Source organism: Megalobrama amblycephala, linkage group LG6 (assembly GCF_018812025.1).
Source record: "Megalobrama amblycephala isolate DHTTF-2021 linkage group LG6, ASM1881202v1, whole genome shotgun sequence".
NCBI lineage: Eukaryota > Metazoa > Chordata > Actinopteri > Cypriniformes > Xenocyprididae > Megalobrama > Megalobrama amblycephala.
In genome coordinates, this window is record NC_063049.1 from 33,650,639 (window position 1) to 33,663,442 (window position 12,804).

Consider the following 12,804-nt stretch of genomic DNA (forward strand, 5'->3'; position numbering starts at 1 on the left):
ATGGGCAAAGCATGCTGGGAAATAGAAAATTCCGTTAAACTTAAGTTCATCTAAATTAAAAGAAATGAGTTCATAAAACTCAAAATAATGAAACAGGTCAGCTTATTTAAAATATGTCAGTTCTGTGAACTTGAAAGTGCTAAATATTCATAAAAGTTAATTTGACTGAACTAATTGGTTTAATTTAAGTTTGTCCTACTCAAACCAATTAATTATTTTGAGCGTTATGGTTTGCAGTGTACTCCAAAACATCAATTACATCAGAATGTACAGTTGCAGTATAAAATTTAAAATAGTGACATGTATATAGTGACAGTTCATGTATTCTAGCAGTGTTTATATGCCTGATATATTGTGCAAAGACACTTTTATAATCGATGGTCATTTGATTTTATAATTAGTAGCCATAAATTTGTTCAGACTAAGAATTTATTGCAAATAATGAAGCATTATATTGAGACACATATAAGTATTATGGTTCATATGCTTATAAAATACCCATACAAAATTAATTTACACAATCACATTTACATTTTTAATTACTGTACTTTTCTGCTGTTTAGAAAGTATTTGTGTTATGTGGTGGTTCAGCACTCTGGATAGCTCAGAACATGGGCTCTTTATCTGGATTTGACACTTCCTCAGACCTCTTCAACCAATGTAGCACTTTCATCCCTTTTTTTATTACATTTAATTTCATTAAAAACTTAAATACAAATATTTTTCTTGTATAACCGTTGATCAATAAAATTATCATTTCATTTTTAATAACTTTTTTTAACTTAGCAGTTCTGTAAAATAGAATCTGAAGCCGTCTGCATGGTCTCTGTATTTAAAATGACCATTTAAAGTGGAAATATTTGCATCTGAACTCTTAAATTAGTTGACTATTTGTACTTTTGTGAAGTTGTATAAATACCATACCTAACATTCTAACAAACAGCATCCAAAGTCAATTCATATGAGAGCACCATCTGACCGCCCCAAATCGCTCTCATAACTTTGGATCAATTTCATATAAATGTTTCTCCTCATTGGCAGAATTGTTATGGCCCAAGTAATTATCAGCCATCCAAGAAGCAAGATGAGTTCAAGCACATTGATTACATAAAACTAGGTGAAATCAAGGATATTTGTTTGATCAGATGCGCTCATTTTCCATCCTAAGTAAAACTCATACATACACTAAGAAAAGGAGAATGGAAAAATTGAGTGCACTCATTTAGATTCAGCTGCTATCCTGAGTAATTTGGAAAGGATCCTTAGGGTCATTTAAACTTGTGTTGGGTTCCAGTTACAGAGCAGTAAAAATGAGATTAATGATGTCAGATTGACTTCTCTTGTTGGGACACTCCTCTTCTGTCCTGTGAAGGACCTCAGTCTCAGTGTCCACATCTAATCAACTCTGTGTGTGTGTGTGTGTGTGTGTGTGTGTGTGTGTGTGTGTGTGTGTGTGTGTGTGTGTGTGTGTGTGTGCGCTCAGCTACAATTATGTAGTTATGCAAAATACCATATAGTTGGTCCAGCTGGAAGCATCAAATATGCCTTTATTCTATGGTTTGTGTGTATATGTGTCCTCATGTCCACCTTAGATTGGATTTCTTTCATTCTTTCTTTCATATCTTTTACTAATTCATACACAGTTTAAAAATAAGGGATAACGTCAGTGGTGTCCAATCCTGCTCATGGAGGGCCAAAGTCCTGCAAAGTTTTGCTCCAACACTAATTAAACACTCCTGAACCAGCTAATCAAGATCTTACTAGGCATACTTCCAGAAACTTCCAGGCAGGTGTGTTGAAACAAATTAGAGCTAAACTCTGCAGAACAGTGTCCCTGCAGGACAGAGTTGGACATCACTGGATAACGCAGTTGGCTGGTCATTTAGCAAAATAAACACTGACATGAAGTTCTTGTATCATGTGGAGTATGACATTAAACATTGATTGAGTTTAAATTATTTCACATTGATTATTGTAGTGCATTATGGGACTGAATGAGAGTACTCAATAATATCCACTATGGTTTTGGGCACCACTACAATGGCGGCCTTCTCAAAATAGTGCACTATATGGGGCTGATTTCGGGCACAGCGGTGTGATATGATGGAGATGAAAGTAGCGTAGTTTTCAGATAAACTCGGAGGAGCAGACTGATACACAGCATTAGCATGGACGACAGCAAATATTAGGAAACATGGTGTGTTCACGCCATGTTGTAATTACTGTAATTACGAGAATTCGACTTGTAAAAAGCATTCATGCCCTCATAATTACAGCTTGTAAAATGGGATTTTTCTGAGAGCTCATACTTACTATGTGACCACTACAGATTCATTTAAGCCATAATACCCAGTCCGAGGACGTGAACAGCTCCGAAATGAATGTCACATGTTGACTACGGTAATTACAACACAGCGTGAACGTAGCAATATCAGACCACCACTGACCAATCAGAATTAAGTATTACAGAGAGACATGTAATGAGTGAATTTTAATGTTACACCTTGTTCAGATGAATTTTAAAGTCACATATTCATTTAATAATATGTTTAAAAAATGCTCTTTTCTTTTTGACTTTTTTCATGTATCATGCCAGATATTTCTCAATGGACCATTTTCACATTTCGGATTTTTCAGAAGCAGAGGTGGTCATAGTTGAGTAAACTTAAATGTACATCATCAAGCCATTTATAAAAAAAAAAAAAAAAAAAAAAAAATGGTTTATTACAAACCTACACAGTAAAATCCCCAGAGTTAAATCAACTCTGCTCAGAGTACATATGGTCCCTCTCTAAATAGTGTTAAAGTAACACTTAAGCAGAGTTAAAGTTATTAAGATAATTAAGCAATTAATAAAGCTGTGACTGAAGTCAGTTGTAGTTCTTGTATTTCTCTTTTCTTCAGTGATTCTGAAGAATCACAGATTGTTAACAGCAGGTGTTCATCACTAATGCACAATCATCACTTAATTAATATTTCATTAACTTTAACTCTGCTTTAGTGTTATTAGAGAGGGACCATATGTACTCTGAGCAGAGCTGATGTAACTCTGGAGATTTTGCTGTGTAAACGCATCATAACATCCTCATCAAACTCATGAGCTAATAAATAAATTAAAAAAATGTGTTTCTTTTCTGTAAACTGTTGCATTAGATGCCTACCCTCTGTAATTAAACACAATAAAAAATGTCATATATCATGCACTTCCACATGTCAAGTTTGTGCTGTTTGTTTTGATGGTTGTCTTTTATTTTTACTCGAACAGTAACGCCAAGTCACGAAGGCCACATCCCTTGTGTTCACCACGCTCACGCGGGGATGCTGTGTGGCATTAATTCATCTCAGGGCTGCGGCAAAAGCTGCTGATGAGAGTCAGACATTCAATTTGTTACAGCTGGACAAAAGAGAGAGAGAAAGCCCATTTTTCAGGACACCAATCACTCTAGAGTCTCTAGAAGTCTATATAAATGCACTGCAGAGCAGAGGCATGTGAATGTTTTCATTGGGTTTTATTTTTAATGATATAGAGCAGATGTTTGCATGTGAGTGTGTTCGTTTTAGAGAGGAAGAAAAAGAAAAAAAACTTCACAGAGAGATGTAAAGCTGTCCATCATAGAGTGACCACTGCAGTGCACGGGAACGTTGGCCAAATTATGCCAACAAAGCACATGATAACCAAATTATTTACAACTACAGTAACAGATGACTAAAGCATGCTTTTATTGGCTCTGTGGTGGACTCAGTGGAATGTTAAATATGATTAAACATCAAGGTGTGTTTATGTGAGCATCTGTATGGCTGTGCATGTCCAAACCATTGCTCAAACTGACATAAGCTAATGCCACCCAGAAATATCAATCACCCGATTAGCTTCAATGCTAAAAAATGATTGTCCGTTCAGCTCCACACACCACTGGACTTGCTGTCCAAGACAGATGTCTCAGCACACACTGCACTGATGTTAGAAAAACAGTCTCAGGGTGACAGAGACAAAAGCATATTTGCTTGAATGAAAAGTGGCGCCACATTAGCTTTACACAAGTTTTGTTTTATTAAACAAAGCATGAAATCTTCTAAAAATCAGCACTATCATATGACAAATGGAAAACAAACGCCTTGGCAGGGCTCAAAGGAGCAAACCTGCTAAGACACCAGTTTTGCATCTGTGTGAGGGAGTTTTTTTTTTACATTGCAAGCCACTGCAGAAGATCTTTAGTCAAGTATACACACCAGCATTGGGGAAGTTACTTTGAAACGTCTGCTTTCCAAGCTATGTGTTTATCAATATTTAAGTGGCTGTAATTGATTTAATTCACTCAAAAACCCTCAGTTTTTGTTATGTATTTGACTAAATTGTAAATTATATCAAAGGTTAAACAGCAAAAAAAAAATCCTTTAAATTTGTTTTCTTACACCATTGACATTTTTTTAAGCATAAACTTTTGACAAATTTTTCAGAAAAGACAATATTGATATGTCAATTATGCTAAAACAACTAAAAAATAGAATATACTTTGAATATACTAATTTATATAATCAAATATAAACAGATATTTATATCTTGTTGGCAAAAAAAATAGCTAGAGGAAAATCAGTTACTAATAAAAACACAGCTTGACATTGTTTACTCTCTAACACGGATATTAATGATGCATAGTAAAATCTTAATGTCTTTCATGATTTATGAGATTTATGAGGAGGAAGGAACTGGGATGACAAAGAAAAATTAGAAAGCGGTAGAAAAAAGGAGGAGAGGAAGAAGAGTATGCCACGTAGATGGGGGAAATGACGTTTTTATACGGACCTCCTGAGGCGTCCTATGGGAGCAAATGATAGCAAATATGCTTTGAGCTTACTAGTGCTCTGCTTAGCCAATGAAGATTCAGCAGTAAACGTGGCAGTTATTACTGTAACCAGAGCTGATAACACATCTCCGCCATGCTTTCATATATCCATGTTTGCAAAATGACAGCCTTAAGGGATCTTATCCTCACAACGCACACCATAATGTGACAGAATACACTGGCGGTATCGGTCGATCTGATTATTTAAGAATGAAAGTGAAGCAGCATATAACACACGTCACGGCTGCGTCTGTGTGAATGCACAATTCTTGCTTGTCTGTTACAAACAGGTTCCTTCAGACCTGTTTCCTGTTAAAAGCTGAACTCTGCACAACAGAGAATGAAGCTAGCGAGGTCCTTAACAAGGAGAATATCAGTTTTCCTGGCTCTTATGATCTGCCATTCTAATGTTTCACTTTCAAAGCTCAGCTCATTCACCAACTTCCCACTTTTCTCCCTCATCCCGTCTCACTCCTACAGCTTTGCTTCTGAGGGGGAGCTGATAGAGACATAAAAACTAAAGCACAATAAAAACGCACCCGTCTACAAAGCACTTTATCCTCCGATGAGCTGTTTATGGTCAGGGATGTCCAGTTGAAATTTTTCTTTTTTAGGAATTCTTCTAAGGCTGCACTGAGATGCATTGAGTCTTTCTGGATAATGAGACAGGCAGACCTCAGCTTCAGTCTGGCGAAACTCAAGTTATGCAATCAGCATGGAAACCTGCACTCTTCCCATAAGAAACATTTACTGTTTCAGTGTAGCATTAAATGGATATTTCACCCAAATATGAACATTCAGTGATTATTTGCTCACCCTCATCAACCACCGTTACCATCATTCACTGAAAATCTTAACTTTTTTACAGCTCTCAAATTCATTCAGAGCATTTTTTTCACCATGCTTCAATGATGTTCTCCTATGTCACAATTACGACTGTATTTCTCATCATTTTGATTTTATATCTCACAATTTCTCATACTCTATACAGTACAGTCCAAAAGTTTGGAACCACTAAGATTTTTAATGTTTTTAAAAGAAGTTTCGTCTGCTCACCAAGGCTACATTTATTTAATTAAAAATACAGTAAAAAACAGTAATATTGTGAAATATTATTACAATTTAAAATAACTGTTTTCTATTTGAATATATTTCACAAAGTAATTTATTCCTGTGATGGCAAAGCTGAATTTTCAGCATCATTACTCCAGTCTTCAGTGTCACATGATCCTTCGGAAATCATTCTAATATGCTGATCTGCTGCTCAAGAAACATTTAATGTGAACAATTGTACAAAATATTTGTGTACAATATTTTTTTTCAGGATTATTTGATGAATAGAAAGTTCAAAAGAACAGTGTTTATCTGAAATCTAATCTTTTGCAACATTATAAATGTCTTTACTGCCACTTTTGATTGATTTAATGCATCCTTGCTGAATAAAAGTATTCATTTCTTTAATTTCTTTAAAAAAAAATAAAAATAAAAATTCTTACTGACCCCAAACTTTTGAACGGTAGTGTATAATGCTACAGAAGCTTTGTATTTCAGATAAATGCTGTTCTTTTGAACTTTCTATTCATCAAGGAATCCTGAAAAAAAAGTACACAACTGTTTTCAACATTGAAAATAATCATAAATGTTTATTGAGCAGCAAATCAGCATATTAGAATGATTTCTGAAGGATCATGTGACACTGAAGACTGGAGTAACGATGCTGAAAATTCAGCTTTGCATCACAGGAATAAATTACTTTGTCAAATATATTTAAATAGTACACAGTTATTTTAAATTGTAATAATATTTCACAATATTACTGTTTTTTACTGTATTTTTAATTAAATAAATGTAGCCTTGGTGAGCAGACGAAACTTCTTTTAAAACAATAAAAATCTTAATGGTTCAAAACTTTTGGACTGTACTGTATATCATAAGTGCAACTTAATTTCTGTCAACTGCAACCTTATTTTTCATATTTTCTCAAATTTTTGACTCTATATCTCACAGTTTCTTACACTTTATACCATATTTATTTATATATCTTGTGTTTCTCATAATGTGACTTTATTTCTTATTTTAAACTGTATCTCACAGTTAAATTTTTTACTTTGAGAAATGGGCATCCATATGTGGTTGAGAAACTAATAACAGAATTTTTAGTTTGGGACGAACAAGCTTTTTAGAAATAGCACAACAATCTATGATTTCAAAACTGTGTGAATCATTCATTCATTTCTTGACCCACAATGCAAGAATGATATAACAGTTCCTGTTTGTATGTGTTGTGCATGTGAGATCACCTACAGATGGTTACGCTTCATGCATATTCTGTATACACACACTGCCTCTGAGTGTGACTGCTAAACACCAGATGAACTGCTTGATGAGTGAAAGGCGAGGAGATTTCAGCTGGAGCCATGGCCCGGTGCGTACTGATTTCATATGTTGTCCAGATCTGTGAGCTGGAGTAAGTGCCCATGGTGCAGAGGGAGGGCTATTATTCATCGATGTGGTATTTATGAGAGGAAGGAAAAGGTCTTTGATAGAGAAACTCTGCTCAACTCCTCTCTACCACATATACTCGTGTTCCTGGAACCCTCCACTCTCCTTTGCTCCCACCCAGTATCTGCATATCTCTCTAGTGTCCGGCCTTTTCCCATTCACTCTATATTATGTTAAAAGTGACTGGGTAATATGAAGTAAAAGTGGTGTACATAAATTTAGGAAAAAGGTCAACTGACTTACCGATCTGTGCACGTGCCAGAATTGTTGAGTCTGGTACCGACGCTGATGAGAGTCTGGTGCTGTAGCTCTGGACTACTGGTATTCTTCTGGCTTTCCTGTCAGAACAGAAACAGGAATAGCTCAAGGGCTCATAATCAATGCATACTATTTATATGACACTTTTAGAGCATGAGAGATTCAAAAAGAAAGAGAAGCAGAGATAAATTTGCACACTGAGGTTAAATTCCAAATGCCATTTGTGTTTTCATGAATGGCACTGGAGGCCTTGGCTAGTATATAGTTATTTTTTTTTATCTAAGCTGTCATATTTTCCTTGTATTCATGCAACCAAAAAAAAAAAAAAAAAATGTTATAAATATGAGTAACTTAAATATTTTAATTTTTGTCACAGACAGAGACAGAAGACAATTTGAAATAGGCTAAATGTGAATTTAGGACAATATTTTACCAGCTAGGATAAGTTTTGCTGCTATTTTATTGAAATAATATTCTGATTCATAATATATCAGCAGAGATGTATGTTACGGCTTTAGGGTTCTCCAAACAGCTACTAATGTCCTGTTCTCTTAAAGGATTAGTTCACTTTAAAGTGAAAATTACCCCATGATTTGCTCACCCTCAAGCCATCCTAGGTGTATATGACTTTCTTCTTCCTGATGAACACAATCGGATTTATATAAATAAATATCCTGATGCATCCAAGCTTTATAATGGCAGTGAACGGGGGCAACGAGTTTGAAGCTCAAGAAAATGTATCCATCCATTATAACCATACTCCACACAGCTCTGGGGGTTAATAAAGGCCTTCTGAAGCGAAGTGATGTGTAAGAAAAGTAAAATATCCACATTCCACCAGACCGCCTTCCTTATTCAACTTACGAAGAAAGTATAATGCCTCTCTCAGTTAAAAACACTTGCGCTACATCCTACGCCTACCTTATTCAACTTACAAAACTTTTTTTTTTCAGTTGAATAAAGAAGGCGGTCTGGCGGAAGCTAGACATTTTACTTTATAACTTATTAAATATGGACATTTTTCCTACACAAATCCATTGCTTTGCTTCAGAAGGCCTTTATTAACCCCCTGGAGCCGTGTGGAGTAAGTTTATTATGAAAGGATGCACTTTCTTGAGCTTCAAACTCTATTCACTGCCATTATAAAGCTTGGATGAATCAGGATATTTATTAATATAACTCCAACTGTGTTCATCAGAAAGAAAAAAAGTCATATACACCTAGGATGGCTTGAGGGTGAGTAAATCTTGGGGAACTTTTCATTTTAAAGTGAACTAATCCTTTAAGGATGAGTACAGCATACTGGTGCTACATTTTTTAACAGAATTCACCCTCATACAGTTTACAAAATGAAACAATGGATGAAGACAAAGATATATGCAATAAAAATAACCTGTTTACAGTCAGCTCTGCTTTCCCATGAAGTCTATTCTCACTAGACAGCTTAAAGAAAGATCAGCAGGCCTCAGAGGTGATAACTTCATCACTCCCTGTGTCTCATCCTCCATGTCCAGCTGAGCGCTTTATGGTAAACCTTGCAAACCCATGGCATCACCCTTGAGTCTGGACAGTAAAATCTTACTGGGGCTTTTATCTGTTTTAATGTCTTTAGATAAAAAAAAAAAAAAATGAATGCAGCAACTGTGGCTCAGCTCCACATCTGTGTGGCAGATTAGGCAGAGCAAATAGGTGCTGTGAAGTAGATGGGCAGCAGTCTGTCCAGCATGTGTGCAGGCTTTGTGATCAAATTACAATTTCTTTGCCAAACAATAAAAGGCATATTGAACCCAATCATTTTCCTTTCCATATATGATTTTTTTTTTCTTAGTATATGATACATGTCTAGCACAAGCAGAAAGACTTACGCTAAGTGTAATTTCTGAGCCATAGCTCCAACAAACTAAACTGAAAAAACTAATAGACCACATTTACTAATAATTTCGTACAACTTCAGTAGGCCCTAATTACCTGCGCCAAATTTCCGCCGGATTCACAACAGGCCAGTTGTAATACCAGTTCTAATGTTCATGAATCCAGATTACTCTGAAGGAACTAAACTTGTGGCCACAGCAAGTAATTTGTTTAAAACAAACTGTTAAAACAATCTGTCCACATAAGGGTTTACCCGTACAACCACAGATTCGCTAACTTTCATACACGACTATTTGCTCTCGCGCACGCGTTCTCATCTGTGAGCATGCGCAGCAAGATTTTCTGGTGTGTTGCGTTCCCAAAACCAGAATGAATGAATGAATAAATAGTTTTTATACATAAATTGGCTTAACAAATAGATTGTTCCTCAAGCTACTAGGCTAGGTCATTTTTACTTAGGTGTGGTTTAAGTTGGTTCTAAATTTTACCATGAATTTACAATAAATTGTAGTGCATTATTAATGATCATGATTTCTGCGGTTTTCTTTTTTTCACATGAATACACCCTAACATGCCTATGCCTACATATGCCTGGCTATTCAGAAAAAAAATACAATATATTTCACTATGGGAAATTGGGAGTTATAAGGACAGGCCTTAAGGTAGCCAATGATGTGCTGTTTTTAAGTCAAATGACATTTGAATGTCCCTCCAAAACTCTCTTTTCCACTGTCACCCTCACACCTGTTTTTTTATAGATAGTAGCATCAACAATATGATTGCAGTTATTTATTTATTTGAAGTATTGCAATATTGTTACAGAAACGGCAATAGGAAGAGTGCAGAGTTAGCTCTTCCATGTGATGAGAGTGAGGATGAGTTGGCAAAATGATTGGGATTAAATGATAGGGATCTAGAGCTACTTATTTTTAGTTTGCATGAGTTCCAAGTATATGAATCTATCAATTTCTAAAAGAAATATGCATTAAATAGAAAAGAAAATCATAATTTTATAGAAAAACTACTTTTTTGACCATTGTGGTACACTGTTGCCATATAGCAACATTTCCCTGAGTTGATTTGCGTGACTGAAGCTATTGTAATAAATAGGAAATAAAAACTTATTTGAAAAACAATATTTCATGGTTGGAACATAATGCATACCACAGAGTGTTAAACTGGGCCAGGAGAATTAAAAGATTAACCCCCAGTTTCACAGACAAGGCTTAAGACTAATCCTACACTAAAATGCATGTTTGAGCTGTTTTAACTGAAAGCAACTTCCACTGACATATTTTAAAATATGTCAGTGCCATTGTTTTGTCTCAAGGTGCACACCAGTAATGTTTTTTTTTTTTTTTTTAAAGGAACATTTATAAAAGATACTTAAAGGTGCTCTAAGCGATGTCACATGTTTTTAGGCCAAAACATTTTTTGTCACATACAGCAAACATCTCCTCACTATCCGCTAGCTGCCTGTCCCCTGAACACACCGTAAAAAAACACGGTCTCTGTAGTCGCCACAACCTCCAAAAACAGCAACAAAAACAAACTGGTGCAGCCTGGACCACGAATCATAATAAACATGCTCCAGCCAATAACCGACAAGAATGATTTTAAATGCGCGTTCATGACTGTTTCAGGAAGCACAGAGGGGGGGAGGAGGAGGAGGAGGAGGGAGGGTCTAGCTAGCGTCTGTTTTGTTTGACAACACTTCGAACGTCAAGAGGAAGTTATCCACCCAGGATTGCTTAGAGCACCTTTAAATGTCCTTATTGAGCTAAGGCATAATCCTAGCTTAATCTAAGCCCTGTCTCTGAAACCAGGCCTAATATTGTTAGGTTCAGAATTAAGTACAATGTGTGTTGTCAAGTCAAGTCACCTTTTTTTATATATCACTTAATACAATACAGATTGTTTCAAAGCAGTGTTACAGTGATAACAGGAAAATGAGTTTGTTTCAAACAGTTCATTTCGACAGCAGCTCTAAAAGAAAAAAAAAAAAGTGTCATTGTTCAGCTGAAGACAGTTCAGTGTTGATTCAATTCCGTTGTAAAGATAATCAATTATTAAATTAATAATTAACTTAATAATACATAACCAATTGTTGTATGTATTTTCACTTTGCAGTTACCATATATGGTTGCAGCCCCCAGACGTCTTTACACATCTAACTTTTGATCATTTCCCCAGCCTACCTTATGGCTCTACAAAAGGATGCTAAATTAACAGGTTTGCATGTAAATGAAGGCATTTAAATTAAATTAAGAAACAGCAGCATGACACCCCTATCTTCTCTACTGTCCCCTGCAGGACAGACTCAAAAAATGATGAATAGAAATTGGAGAGATTGGACTTGGCATCTCATACCCTGGGAGCTCCAGAGGAGGTGGCCGAGCCCCGGGCAGTCCCGGCCAGCCATTTCAGGGTGAAGGATCGCAGAGGAAAGGAGACCTGGCAGCCCCACTTCCTCTTGGCCCGCAAGAGGCCCTAATTAGCACTACTTTCCCGATACTGCTCTTCTGCATACTCTTCTGCATACTCTTCCACTATCAGTACAGATATCTGAATGAATTATTATTCAAACAAAACTACTCTTTTTTGCAGTTTTATATGCTACATTCTTCTAATCAAATAAGGATAAAGGACTTAATGTCCTAAAGCAGACACACAGTTAAAAAAAAATGCTCTGCAATCCCCACTGCTCACATCTGATAGGCAAGTTGAGGACAGAGAAAGAAATATCAATACCAGATGATGGGAAAGAGAAAGAGGGAGGGAAATACAAAGAACGAGAGAAGGAATGATGTGAAAGAGGATGATATGACAGGCTACAAAATACACACACCCCCGCCGCCCCCCCAAAAAAAAGCCCTCAAAGGGAGATGTTTGTTTTAATGATGACAGGAGCAGGTGTCTGTCTACTACCATCCATCATTTTCTTATCTCGCTTCAGCAATCTCTGTTTTTTGTCAGCATGTCTGCAGGATCTCCGGATCCTCGCTGTGGTTTTCCCATTCCTACCTGGTCCTAATTGGCTTAGATATACGTAGGGACTTACTGGACAGATGTCTGTGAATAACAAACATGTCATGATAAGGAAGTACTGCCTTAATTACTAGCCAAAACAGTGAAGTGAAACAGTGAAAGAATTCTGCTCACCAAGACTGTATTTACAGTATTTGATTAAAAATACAGTAAAACTGTAATATTGTGAAATATTATTACCACATACAATAGCTCAAGTGTTTTCTATTTTATTAAGGCCTATTTTAAAATGTAATGTATTCCTGTGATGCAAAGCTGAATTTTCAGCATCATTACTTTT

At 36.1% G+C, this 12,804-nt stretch overlaps 1 protein-coding gene across 1 annotated transcript in view; it reads right to left on the reverse strand.

The window, feature by feature from the left end:
- The window catches only part of hao2 (hydroxyacid oxidase 2 (long chain)), a 41,404-nt gene that overhangs the window by 12,597 nt on the left and 16,003 nt on the right, over positions 1 to 12,804 (reverse strand). Inside the window, exon 2 of the mRNA XM_048194234.1 lies at positions 7,590 to 7,684. The gene's annotated coding sequence lies outside the window, so the exon portion shown is untranslated. The remainder of the gene's footprint in view (positions 1 to 7,589; positions 7,685 to 12,804) is intronic.